A 13595-nucleotide genomic window follows, 5' to 3' on the forward strand; every position below is an offset into this window, starting at 1 on the left:
TAAGAGAATTGAACGAGTGGAAAATCCCTGTACAGACTAACACTAATCATTAGCAATAATACAGGCTTTCAGGCCAGCGATCCGAAAGCTATGGATTCCAAACTGCCTCCCTATCCAATGATTAGCAAACTGAACATGTGATAGAGATCTTTGGGTTCAAAGGTAAGACAGTCATCTTGGTGGGAGGAAGGAGGGGTGGTGACCTGGAGTCCTGGACTCCCTCATATTACTTTTGACTATAGTTCTCTCTGTTGAATTTTAAGTTTGTGCAGCATGTTGTCCCAAAGTTATGAAAGAAAGAACCTCTCCTCCCCTTGCATTAACTCCACACTACTTAAAAACAATGTGCACAGCTTTGGAGACAAACAGAAACCCACCAGTGGGAAGGAAGAGAAGAAAAATGGCTTTAAGAGTTTCAAAAGGATGCTCAGTCATCCATTAACTTTCAAGCCTCCAAATGAAGCCACAGAAAGCAACCTCATAAAGCCGATGAGGCTAGAGAGTGTGAAGGGGTACAGATATCTCAATGAACTTTAATCATCACAATTGTTCTGGCAAGCTGCCTTGGCTCTTTCAAGTGACTCAATAGAAAGTCAAAGACAAAAGGCTCCCAAATGAACGAGCTGTCACATCAAATGCCAGAGTGGTAATTTTAGCTCCTAGGCCTTGCCTGAGATGTTTAAGAAACAGAATTCCCAAAATCTAGAATTAACTTGTACTACAAACTAAAGATCTGGAATAAGATGACCAACAGCTCCTCTGGGAAATGTTACCTAGTCTGATGCCCTGATTCATTGCTGGAGGCAAACTGGAAGTCATTTCCCAAAGACCACAATTATCAACCAACAAATCCAGCAAATATTGTATTGATCTTATGTTTACTCCGTGCAAAGATCTAAGTGTTGAACCACTGGAACACACAATCTAAGACATTATCTTGCTCTCGATTAGAAAAAAAGGGACTAAATGTAAAAATATTCAACATTTTAAGATAGTGTATGCTAAGTGCCAAAACGATGGTCTCAGATCATGCTCAGAGAGAAGATCATCAGTATAAACCAGAGTGAACTGGAGTTAGTCTTGAGGCCTTAGTTGAGATGTAAAGGTGATAAGGAAGCAGGGTTGCGCTTACTAGAGCAAAGGTAAGGAGGCAGAAATGGGCAGATTAAACTTAGGAGGCTGTGAGTAGAACACTGTGCCTTCAAGGTTTACTCAGAAGAGTAGGGGTAAAAGCAAGAGAGGGCCCACATGCACCCTGAGTAGATCAGATACAAACACAATTCAAAAGGGATCTGTAAACTGGACACAGGTAACAAACAGACTTGAGAAGCAGAAGGACAGCACAGGATTGTAAAAGCCCAAGTAATTCCCTACCAATAACTCCTGAAAACACCAAATGTCAATTTCAACATGTCCATTAAAGTAATGAGCAATGGTAAACTGTATATTGCTCAAGGCTCTAGCATAATTGCACAGAAAACAAACCAAATCAATACTAAAATCCAGATCCTAAATTCCCAGAGAGCTGGCTCTGGAGGGTTTGCTTCATTTTGTGCAGGACCCAGCATGGCATACAGTACTGGCACATTATTTCAGATTTAGTTCAACAAGCATTCACCAAGCACCTATTCGTTATTGGGGAGAGGGACAAAGATGATTACAGAAGACAAAGAGATTCACTTGTCCTTTGAAGTAACTGTGGAACTTCGAACTGAAAAGGCAGTTTTATTCTCTAGTTTAGAGTTCCCAGGAGAGGTCAAGTCTGGAAATAGACATTTGGGAGCCATCAGCAAGTACATGTGAGTATGAAAACCCGTGGAAGTGAATGCAGCTACCCACAGAAAGCATGTAGCATGAAAGAAAAGTTGGCCTAGACAAAGGGACACCCCAATTTAGGTGGAAAGCAAAGCAAAGGAAGAGGAGATAGGAAAGTAGACTGAGTATGGAACAAATGAAACCTAAGAGTCAGTAACTACAAATCACCTAAATAAGATAGCGGGGCCAAAAGTTTAACTTTGGCAATTCAGTCTATCATTACTGAAAGACTGCTATGCTGGATCCAGTTTATATCACCCAAAATGAAGACAGCTGTTTTGCCGACTGGCTGGAACAGCTTGTACTACCTTAAGTTGCAATGGCTGTTGGTGGGCCAGCCTAACCGTGCTTGCCTTATATCCATGCTGCATGCCTCCAGATTCCCACTCCACGGTTTCCCTGTTGTCACTGAGGCAGGAGATTTAGAGGAACTTGCTCAGCCACCAGCCATGTGACCAAGAAGTATAGGTGAGTTGAAGCTCCATGAAGTTAACCCTTGACAATAGGAGATGGGAGCCGGCAAATGAAATCTTCTCCCTCCTTCTCCCAGCGGACTATTCAGAGATGCAGTAGCTTCACGTAGTTTCTCTGAAGATGTCCCACAAGACCAAATAATCAGCTTCCTTCATGAAGCTGTGGCCAGCTTATAAGCAGTCCCTTATATTTGCTCTCCTTCCTTACTTCCCTTTTCTCTTCATTCCTGTTTCCCTAGGATGTCACTCCCAAATAAAATATAAGCTTTTGCCTCTGGCTCTATTTTCTAGGGAACTCAGACTAAGACACTTACCATGTACTGGGCACTGTTCTAGATGCTGGGTGGACAGTCTCTTCCTTGATGAAAGGGATTCCAATGAAAGTATGTGCTTAGCAGATCCCTGAAAACAGCTAACCAATTATTTTTCATGAACTCAATCTATATGTTAAGTGGTTGATTGGTTATAAGAACTGATTTGGTTGACCAGTTTATTTTCTATGGAAAAGTAAACTGTCTCCACAAAAGTCTTAGGCAGGCGCATCTTAAAATATTCAAGAGTTATCACAGATACCATTTACTAAGTGCTTAGTATGTGCCAAGCAAGCACATAGTAAATTGAGTCACCATTGAAGTGTAAAGGTACATTGTCCCATTTAATCTTCAAAACATCCCAATGGGATATGTTTGCAGTAAAGCAGAGTGCTTAAAAGCATAAACTCTGTATTCAGAAAGACTTGGGCTTTAATTCTAGCTGTCATCTACTAGTTGTATATCCTTGAACGAGACACTTAATCTCTCTAAATCTGTTTTATTTTCTATAAAATGGAGTTTGTAACAATCACTTGAGTGGACTAGAAAGAAGAGTAAAAGAGATAATTTATATAAAAAACACTTACGACAGCCTGGTACCTACCTATGATTCCACCCACTTCACAGATGAAGGACCACTGAGGTTCAGAGAGATCAGTAAAAATTCCATGAGGTCACCTAGATTGTTACAGATCATGGCAGGATTTGGATCCACATGTGTTTCATTCTAAAATCAGTGCTTTTCACCATTTTCCCACACTTGTTTAAGGCTGAGATATGGACTTGTCTTTCATGCTAGAATTCTATAGTTCTAGGCTGGCAATATTGATTGGTTAATAAAAAGGATCCTTTTAACTTATCAAACAAAAGTCTTCATTCTCACAGTATTAACTCTGAAAGTTTAAGTGTATGTGTTTGGGGTAGAGTGGAAAAATGCTTTTTTATCATTTCTTCTTGAAGGCAATAGCAACAAAAAGTCCATGCCACCACCTAGAAATGCTATCAACTGGAGAGACAGCAAAGCAAACTCTGACCCTGGAACCTGACTGCCTGGGCTCAAAGTGCCAGTTCTATCATTTACTAGCCATGTGACCCTGGGACAAGTTACTTAACCTCTCTGTGCCTCAATGTCTCCATCTGTAAAAATTCAATAATAGTACCTACCTCACAGGGTTTGTATGAGTTACTATTCATAAAGTAATTAGAACAATTTCTGACACATGTAAGCACTATATATGTTGTTGTTAAATACAGAAATAAAATTTCTCTCATGAATTCTTTGATCCTTTAACTTTCTGAACAAGTAGGTATAGAAAGTGAAAGGAATTATATTGAAGAAATTAGTGCAAACTCTTACAAGCACACGCATGCATGCACGCACACACAAAGGAAATAAAAATTTCATGAAACAACACATATCCTTACTACATGCCATAAACTCTGATATTTTCTAATCTTTCTAAATGCTAGTTGTGGCCCACTAATTTGATTTCATGACCTACTAGAAGGTCTTGACCTGCATATTTAAAAGCTCTGGAATAAACCACATGACCACCAAAAGCAGAACTAGAACACAGAGTCTTCAAACCACCCAACTCCTTCTTTGTGGTTATTATTAAATCAGAAAGGGCCTAAGTTTCGCTTCTTGCTGGAAAAGAAAGTGTACATTCTGGGTCCTACTCCATGCCCTCCACAGTTCACGTGAGCACTAGAAATTCGGAGAACACTGAAAAACTGGTGGGCACTTCCTGTCTCCACAACTCCTGTAATTGTTGCTCAACCCAACGTGTCACCGTTCTGCATCAGGGAGAGTTCCCTGGCCTGTCCTCTGAGTTTTGTCCTCCTGATTTTGAGGCTCAGCAACTGTAGTTACTGTTTACTGTACCTCTGCAACAAAGAGGGTGCTGACCTAACACAAACAATGTTGTTATGGATTTAATAAACTGATTGTAAACAGAATAGATGAACCTTATTTATGGTTATGGGTTTTTTTTAAAGAGTTCTTATCTTAGAGATAAATACTGAAATATTCAAGGATGAATAATGCCTGCTGTTTGCTTGAAAGTAATGGAGGGGAGTGGGAGTGGGTGGGGGATACACAAAACAAGCTGGCTGTGAGCTGAGGACTATTGAAGCAGGGTAATGGTACCCAGGGGTTCATAATACATCTCTCCACTTTGCGTAGGTTTGAAATTTTTCATAAAGATTTTTAACCTAATTAATGGCATGTTAAAAAAAAAAAAAAAGCCTTAAGAGACTCATAGGAAATACAAAAGAAGATAAATGGAACAGAAAAAAATAATCCAGAGATATAACATAGGGCAATTTCCTTAAAATAACGGAAAAACTAAATCCACAGATAGAAAAGGCATACTATATATCGAGAAATGTATGTAAAACAATCCACATCAAGACATACAATGTTTAAACTTTTAAACTTCAAGGATAAAGAATTATTTAGGAAGCAATGGCGAAAAAGCAACTCTTTTAACAAAATAGAGGGGAAACTCGGGGTGGGTCTCAGATTTCTCTATGGCAATATTAGAGGCCAGATAATGGAGCCATGTTTAAAAAAAAAAAAAAAAAATCTGAGGAAGAGCCACTGTGATCCAAGCTGAGGCAAGTATAAAAAAGTGGAAAATACCTCAGACATTCTCACATTTGAAAAATCTCAGTCTAGCGAGCATCCATCCATTAACTCCTCCTGAGAAACAGAAATCCTGCACCCAAAAGATAAAACAAAACCCACAGGAATAGAGAAGCCATAGCTACAGGCAGCAGCTACAGCACCAACACCAAAAAATGGGAGCATGCAGGTCAGAATGCATGTTAGAAACCCTGCCAAGGAAAAGAATCCAGATAAGCTACGAAAACTGGGAGATGGGGAAGAAAGGTACAAAGAAGTGTAAGAAAATGAATCACCTAATCCTCCTTAGGCGAGGAATCAGTCGATCCGTCTAAAAGTGAAGATCTAGCTGAAATTTTAGTTAAAAATATTAATAATGACCTCAGCCTCCAAATGATTTCCATAATTATTTTCTTAACCTTACAGAGAACTTACAGGAACTATTATCTGAAGAAACACTTATCTGAATTTTAACAGTTCCCTCATTTACACTTGCTTCTTTTTCTTCTGTTAAACTCAAGTAAAATTAAATTCAATTGTTTTTATTTTAAAGCACATACGGCATAATGCCATTCTTATAAAATTATTTCATCCTCACTAGCTACCTTTCTGTTTATGGGTACCAAATGTGAACACTGGAAGAGAAAGTCCATGTGCCCCATCACCAATCCACAACCTTACCCTCCTACCCGCCTTCCCTATCCAGCTCCTGTCCTAGCCTTATCTATCCACCTGCACACGAGAAAGCTATCCTTTCTCCATCTCTCAAGGCCTTTGCTCCTAAAATTATACACTTACAGTTGACCTCTGAACAACACAGGTCTGAACTGCTTAGATCTGCTTACACGCAGATTTTATTCAATAAACATATAGTTGGCCCTTCGTATCTCCAGGTTTCACATCTGCAAATTCAACAAACTGTGGGTCAAAAATAGTATTTTTAACCTATGATTGGAATCCAATGCAGAGGACCAACTATATGTATTGTTATACACCATTTTATATAAAGGACTTGAGCATCCACAGATTTTGGTCTCCCCTGGGGGTCCCAGAACCCATGCCCCGTGGATACCTAGGGACAACAGTATGACAGTTAAGTTTTGGGGGAGTCAAAAATTTTAAGGGAATTTTTGACTTCATGGGGGTCGGTTGACCCATGTTGTTTAAGGGTCAACTGTATTTTCTGAATCATCATTTCCCCTCTCTATTGAATCATTCCCATAAGCAAATAAACATGCTATATTTGTCTTATTAAAAAAATTGTTTTTCTTGATTTCCCCCTTCCTCCCCAGCCACTTTTTCATGCAGCCTTCTCCTTACAATAAAACTCAGAATGGTTGTTCATATTCCCTGCTTCCACTTCCTCTCTTCCTTTATTCTCTCCAGCCCACTGTAACCAAGCTCTTGCTTCTTCCACTCTTGTCGTGGGTGGTAATGACCTCCATACTGCCAAACACCACCAATTCTCACACTCAGCTCACTCTAGCACCACCAAGACTAGACAGAAGGGATCACTCCCTGGCCCCAGAACCGTATCCTCTCCTAATATGCCCCCTGGACACACATTCTTAATGTCCTTTGCTGGACCCTCCTCCTCTTTCCCAACCTCTAAATGCTGAAACACCCCAGGGCTGAGGCTCAGGACCTCTTTTCCATCTCTACTCGCTGCTTAGCAGACCTCTTCCAGTTCCATGCCTGGTGTATCTCCAGTCTAGACCTCTTCCTGAACTCCTGCCTCCTATAAATATGACTTAACATTTCCTCTTAGATGGCTGATAGGTACTTAGAATTTAACATCCCCAAACCTGAGCTCAACACCCACCCTGATCCTCATGTTCACTATTTCAGTAATGGCACCACCATTCATCTGCCAAGCCAAAACCTTAAAAGCTATTATTGACTCTTTACTCTCTCTCAAAGTCCTAATTCAATTCATGAGCAAATCCTGCCAGCTCTATCTTCAAAATGTGCCCAGAATCCAACCACTTATCCCCTCCACCATTCCTGACTTAGTCCAATTTGGCATGGGTTTCTTCTGAATTACTGTGGGAGCTTCCTAACTGGTCCTGCTACTGCCACTCGTGCTCCCCTGTAATCTATTCCTTGCTCATCGCCTTCCAACACCCGGAGAAAAGCTGAAAGCTTTCTAAAGCCTGACATGGACTAGCCCCTGGCTATCTCTCCAGTCTCTCTGCTATGTTCATCCTTACTCACTGGTCTCTAGCCACAGTGGCCTCTCTGATCACAGAAATGCCAAGCACACTCTTACCTCTGCATATGCTTCCTCCCACATTCAAATGGTTAGCTCCTTAACTTCACTTAGCTCTGCTCAAATGTCACCTGCTCAGAGCAGCCTTTGTGGTCACTCTGTCTGAAAGAGAACCTGACACTCTCTATGCCCTTACTCTATTTTACTTTCTTCATGACACCTATAGATCTATGTAGGTATTTGTTTATCATCTTCTCCTCCCACAAAAATATGATAGCAGGGACTTTGCTTTTATTCGTTGATGAACCCTGGTGCCACAGTGCCTGACACATTGTACGCACTCAATGAACACTCACTGAATGAACGAATGAATAAATGAATGAAGAGCTCTTCTGGTGTAATGGAAGTTGGAACAATTTATTGCTGACTTCGTACTATTCAGCATTTCTTGAATTTTTTTTAAATGAGCACTTCCTATTTCTTAAGAAAGCAATAGCTATTCCTTTAAAAATTAAAACAGAAAACCAACCAAAAATCAAAGGAGAGATGCATTATCTAATCAGCTCTGCTATATTTTGACAAGTGTTTTTGCCCCATTATTTATGATAGCCACAAAAGAAATCACAATATAATGCCCACGGGGCATTTTTTCATAATTAATGAAACCTTTTCAGGAGGCAACTTTACTGGAACAAAAGTTTTAATTGCCCAGGGCTGACCAAAGAGTGTGAAGATGAGGCTCCCAAGTGAGAATAAAAATTAGCAACTTTTTCCTAAATACCACTTTCCAGTATAATTTTTTTTTTTTCAATATTGCCGCCCTAATCCAGAGGCCAGAGTCTGATAGCATCCAGCAAATGAGAAAGTGTTATGGTCTTTGGTAACACTCCACATAGAAAATAAGAATATCACTTTCAAAAAAAAGCTGACACTTTCTGAACATGCAATAACCAAGGTCACAGAGTCACAAAGGCTAATGAGATTAAAAAGGGTACCTGAGAGCACCGGCGACACATGTATCACCTGTACCTCCAACCGACCACATCAACACCCAGTAGTGTCAGTAAGCAAGTGGCACAATCTGCTTCTTCCACTTCCAAGAGGCCCTGGGAAACATGGAGAGCACAGGACCACCCCTCTGTCACTGATGAGTGAGGCCCAACGGCAATTAGAGGCACAAGTGGCGCCCAGAGCCAGGCCACGGTTTCAGTGTCTCTCCTTTTTCCTCTCATGTTATCTGTATCTTCTGCTCTTTTCGTGACAAAGAAGGAAGCAGCAATAACCTGTCCTCTGGAAATGTAGACTAGTAACCATTGTGGGATTTATGATAGACATTATCCATCCCTGGGCGGAATTCGAAACCTGTTCTCCTAACACTTCCACCTGCATCTCTAAGGCTACAGACCATGCAGGAGACTGTGAAACCCCAGCAGTTCGCACAAGTCTCCTGGGGCCTTCACATGGTTAACGGCCGTCATGGCAAGGCAACTCATGACGTTTCCAACTTCATTTTAAGGCGTACTTGGCCCCAAACTAAGCATGATATTTTATTTTTAAATTTATTGCAACAAATCACACTATTTCTACAAAATTTACTTAAATTGATTAAATAGTACACATTGCTCGTTAAATGAGAAAAGAAAAAGTTACATAATGGAGGCTATTAAAATATTAAGTTTATATTAATAAGCTGTATCATATAATTTTAATAACATTGATATAAAAGAAAATGTTTTACCTGAATTCCCTTCTTTATCATAATTTATAAAAGTGACATTATTTTTTAAATTCCTGTGGGGGGGGTTCACAAAATTATATTACTTTGAAAGGAATTCATAAATTTTAAAATGCTACAAAATGCCAGTCTAATAAAAAGTCTTTTAAATCGAACTCACAGTAATTTTAACCAGCCTCCCTTCTCTTGAATCTGGGCCTGCCTTCCCAAGGACTAGTCTTCCAGAGAAGACAGATTGTAAAAAGTAATCGTCATGTGATGAGCCCAGTATCTGGAGAAAAGAGGCACTGTAAGAACATACAGTAGACAAGCCTACGCTGGTCAAGGGCTCAGTGACAGGTTACCAGAGGACCTGGAGGATTACAGTGAGCCAGAGGAGGAGGACAGGGAACGAGCTCCAGCCCAGAGGGAACAGCATGTTCAAAGGCCCAGAGGCAAGGAAGCCATGCACGAGGAATTGAAACAATCCAAGAAATTCGGAGTAGCTAGAGCACAGAGTTTAAATGGGAGAATGAAAAAAAGATGAGACTGATTAAAAAGACAGGCAGGGGTCAAGCCCTGGAGAGTACTGCAAATAGTCTGAAGAAGAATGGAATTTTTCCTAAGAGCGATGGGAAGCCATTAAAGTGAACATGAAGTAGAAATTAGATAAGCAAACTACGGTGTTTTTAATGACATAAGTGTTCTCCAACAGAGAGCCAAAGTAGAAAAGAAATGTGAGCTTTTTTATTTTTAGAGGGTTCAAGGCTTCCAAGACTCTTCTTAAATGACTCCCTCAACTTGAATTTTCCAAATAAAGTAAAATGCAAATGCCCCACCAAAACACAAAAAGCCTGAGGCTTACAAACATTAATCAAAAAACCCTGACCACATGCTCTGAACTTGTGAATAGATCAGTGCCATCGTTTAGATGTTAGGGACAGGAGCAGGATATCTGCATACGTCAGAAGATTTGGGTCTCTGCGTTTCACTTTCCTCATCTGAGAAACTGTGATAAGTTTGAAGGCCATGTCTCAAACAATATAAGTAGAAAGAATTTTCCCAGCTGCTTTTACTCAATCCTAGAAAGAGACAAAAAGAAGTAAATGCTTCACAATGAACAGTATGTCTACAGTTAAATGCCTGCTCATTTCACTGCTGAAAAAACACTCTACTGTTCAAACTCATAGATGGGCGTGCTCAGAATTTGTCAGCAAGAAGAAAATTCAGAGCAAAGTCAGCTGACAGTAAAAATACACTCATCTAAATGAAATAAAAACTAAAAAAATAAAAGAACATTAAAACTCAGCTCTTGTTCAGTCTGGTTCCACAGTCATGGGATAGACTTGGGCCAAACGCAGTTGGCAGAAGTAAATTAGCCTGGATTTGGGGGACCTAGGTTCTAGACCCTGAATATACTCTCTGATTTGCAGTGATATTTCTTTTGTAGAATTAGTCATGATTTTAATGTCCCAAAAAGTTATTACTGATTTTAAAAATCAGCGAGAAAGCAAAAGCAAAGTGCTGTGGGTTCTGTCAGAGAAAAGCACTCAATTACGTATTGTATTGTTTGTTGGTATTTTTTAAGGACATTATAGAAAATAGTTTAAAATTATTTTATGTATCTCTAGACTTTCTGGACAGGAATTGTGTCAAAATTTATTTTAAAATACATTTTTAAAACATTAAAATACATTTAGAGTAAAAGACATGAAAGCATACAGTAGTCTGGTTGATCCTAATTTCCTCAGAAATTTCATTTTCCTTTACAACAGAGTAACTTCCCCAACTTGTAGGGGGGAAAAAACCCTACCCCAGTTCTTTATTAGTAAATGGCACATTTCTCTGAATAAAAGGCTGAGAACACAGTTCCTCTAATTCATAAGCTCTATTCCAAAGCATTTTATATACACTCTCCATTATTAACACTCAGCACAGTGTATAGTAATTAGCAATTTACAACCGTCTTCCCTGCCAGGGCACAAGCGCCACAAGTCCAAGACCATGTCTTATTTGCTGTTACATCCCAGCACCTAGCACAGAGCTGGTATAAATCCTGAATGGAAATAAATGGAAGTAAGTTGTGCTTTCTTTGTCTTCAATAATGAACCTTTTGCAGATTCCAGCAAAGCCCCAGAGTTAACTCCATGCAGATCCGGGTTCAGCTAGACTCACAATGAAGATTTCTGCCTAAACTGCCTCTTTCCCTGCTCTTCCTTCCCCTTCCTTCTCCACCTCCAAAGGGGAGTTCCCACTGGAAATTGCATAATTCTTTGTGCAGAGAGAAACAACAAGTTTAGTTCCTGTTGACCTGAAGAGCATTATGTTCTGGCATATTCTACCTTCACAGAAGAGTAACAAACTCAATCTGGGTGGTTTTTCTATCTAAGTAAAAACTGTCATTCAAACTTCTACTTTTATCTCACAGAGATGCAACCTTCTGAGGCACTCACTTCTTTATCCTCATCAGTCCTACAATAAGCAAATACAACTTTTGGACAGTCTAAGACGGTGTTCAACTTTTTCTGATCATGATCTATAATGAGCAATACATGTTACATTGTGTTCCAGTACACACACACGCACACACAAATACACACACCTAAAAAAAGTTTGATGCAACAATATTTACCATTCCTACATCCAATTCACTTGTTCTGTCATATGTTCTATCTTTTCTTGATCTTGTTCTATTTACATTTTCAAAAAAGCGGTGAGTGATCAATTAAATTGGTTTCACAACCTGCTCAGCAAAAGGGTCACAATCTGCAGTCAGAAAACACTCGTGTGTGGCCAAGGCTCTGGTCAGTGTCTTCGAAATTAAACAGTTACACAACAGCTCTTAGAAAACAAGTAGAAAATCAGGTACACGAGATGGAAATCTCATCTGGAATAAAACATCCCACATCCTCCCATGGAAAATCACAACACAAATGGACTTCATAACACAAAGAAACACAGACACTTGGTCGGGGCAAGACTGGACCCCAAAACAGGTTTCCCCTGCTATCCGAAAGTAGAGCATTCCTATGAAACCTTTCGTAAACTGAAATGGCGTAAAGTGAAGAAGAATAATCATTAATTTTATATGGGAAAACTTTTTGAGCATTCCCAGATCTGAAAAATAACCTATGAAATCATACTAAATAACACATAAAACCTATAGTAAAACATATAGTAAAGGCAGGAATGATACGACAAATAGCCTATATAAAGTAGATATGTACAGTACAGTTTCACTTACCAGTGTGCGAGGCCTCTATAATGGCCCACTGCAAAACAAACAACACTATTTTCACTTTTCGCCTTCTTTTGTAAAAGTAAAAATCCTCTTTGGATTTCTTTTGGTTAGCAAAAACATATCGTTGTAGGTCTTTTGTAAAAGCAAAGTGGTATAAAACTAACTTTTGAAAAGCAGGGCAATTACCTGTATGCCCAATATCCAACTAGGCCAAGAGAGAACTCCTGCCCAAATGGACTATCTCCGGAGTGAGCCCCTGGTTACGCTTTTTTGGGTGTGAAGGAGGAGACACTGATGCAGTCTGCCCATCTCGTCCTGGGGTTTGAGTTTGAAAGTGCTTTCACTTCTATTTCCTCACTTAAACACTGTTAGAAAGTTCATTTTCAGAATTAGAAAATATCATGTAGGTGGTATAGAAAACTATTTCAAGATGCTCCCTGCAGTAAGAGGGCTGACAGTGGGGAAACACTTTGAGAAATTGACTAAAATTATGCTGAAAATCATATCTGAGATTCTTGAGAAGCAGAACAAGGAGATAAGAGTAAGCTATGTGGTCTTCCTGTTCAATGGGCCAAGGAAGGGTGGGTGGAAGGAATCTCACCAATCTACCAATCTACCAAGCCTCAAAAAGTACAGGTCTCTACTAAGGCTTTGATGCAAATTTCTCTATATCCTCTTTCATAATCAACCTCCCCACCACCCCACCAATTCCTGAAGGGAAACTTTATGGAGTTCAGAAGATGGGAGATGGAAAGCTGAAAGATTCTATGACACCCAGTATGATATATAGATACAAATGTAGATGTAGACATGTAGATATAGTCATACATATAGATATTTTACAACGTAAAAGCCAATGGCCTACATGGCATGACATGATCAAGTATCTCCTTCCCCTACATCTCTCAGCCCTTCACTGATCTTATCTCTTACCACCCCTGTACTCCTAAGTAGACCACTCTGCTTCAGCCACAGTGGCCTCCATGCTATTCCTCAAATACACCAAGCACACATGGGCCTTAGGGCCCTATTCCAAGCCCTTTGCACTGGCTGTGTACCCTGCCTGGAATGTTCTTCTCCCAAAATCCACTTATACCCTCACCTTTTTTGAATAGTTGCACAAGTCTTAGCACAAATGTGACCTACTCTATGAAGCCTCATCTAAAAGCTCTCCACCCCGATTGCAAACTGATACAGCCGCTGTGG

The 13595-nt window shown here is 39.9% G+C and overlaps 1 protein-coding gene across 5 annotated transcripts in view; it reads right to left on the minus strand.

The window, feature by feature from the left end:
- Positions 1-13595, minus strand: part of SRGAP2 (SLIT-ROBO Rho GTPase activating protein 2) — a 230723-nt gene that overhangs the window by 150465 nt on the left and 66663 nt on the right. The window lies entirely within an intron of this gene.

The sequence above is a fragment of the Pteropus vampyrus genome, unplaced genomic scaffold (genome assembly GCF_000151845.1).
Source record: "Pteropus vampyrus isolate Shadow unplaced genomic scaffold, Pvam_2.0 Scaffold217, whole genome shotgun sequence".
Taxonomy (NCBI): Eukaryota; Metazoa; Chordata; class Mammalia; order Chiroptera; family Pteropodidae; genus Pteropus; species Pteropus vampyrus.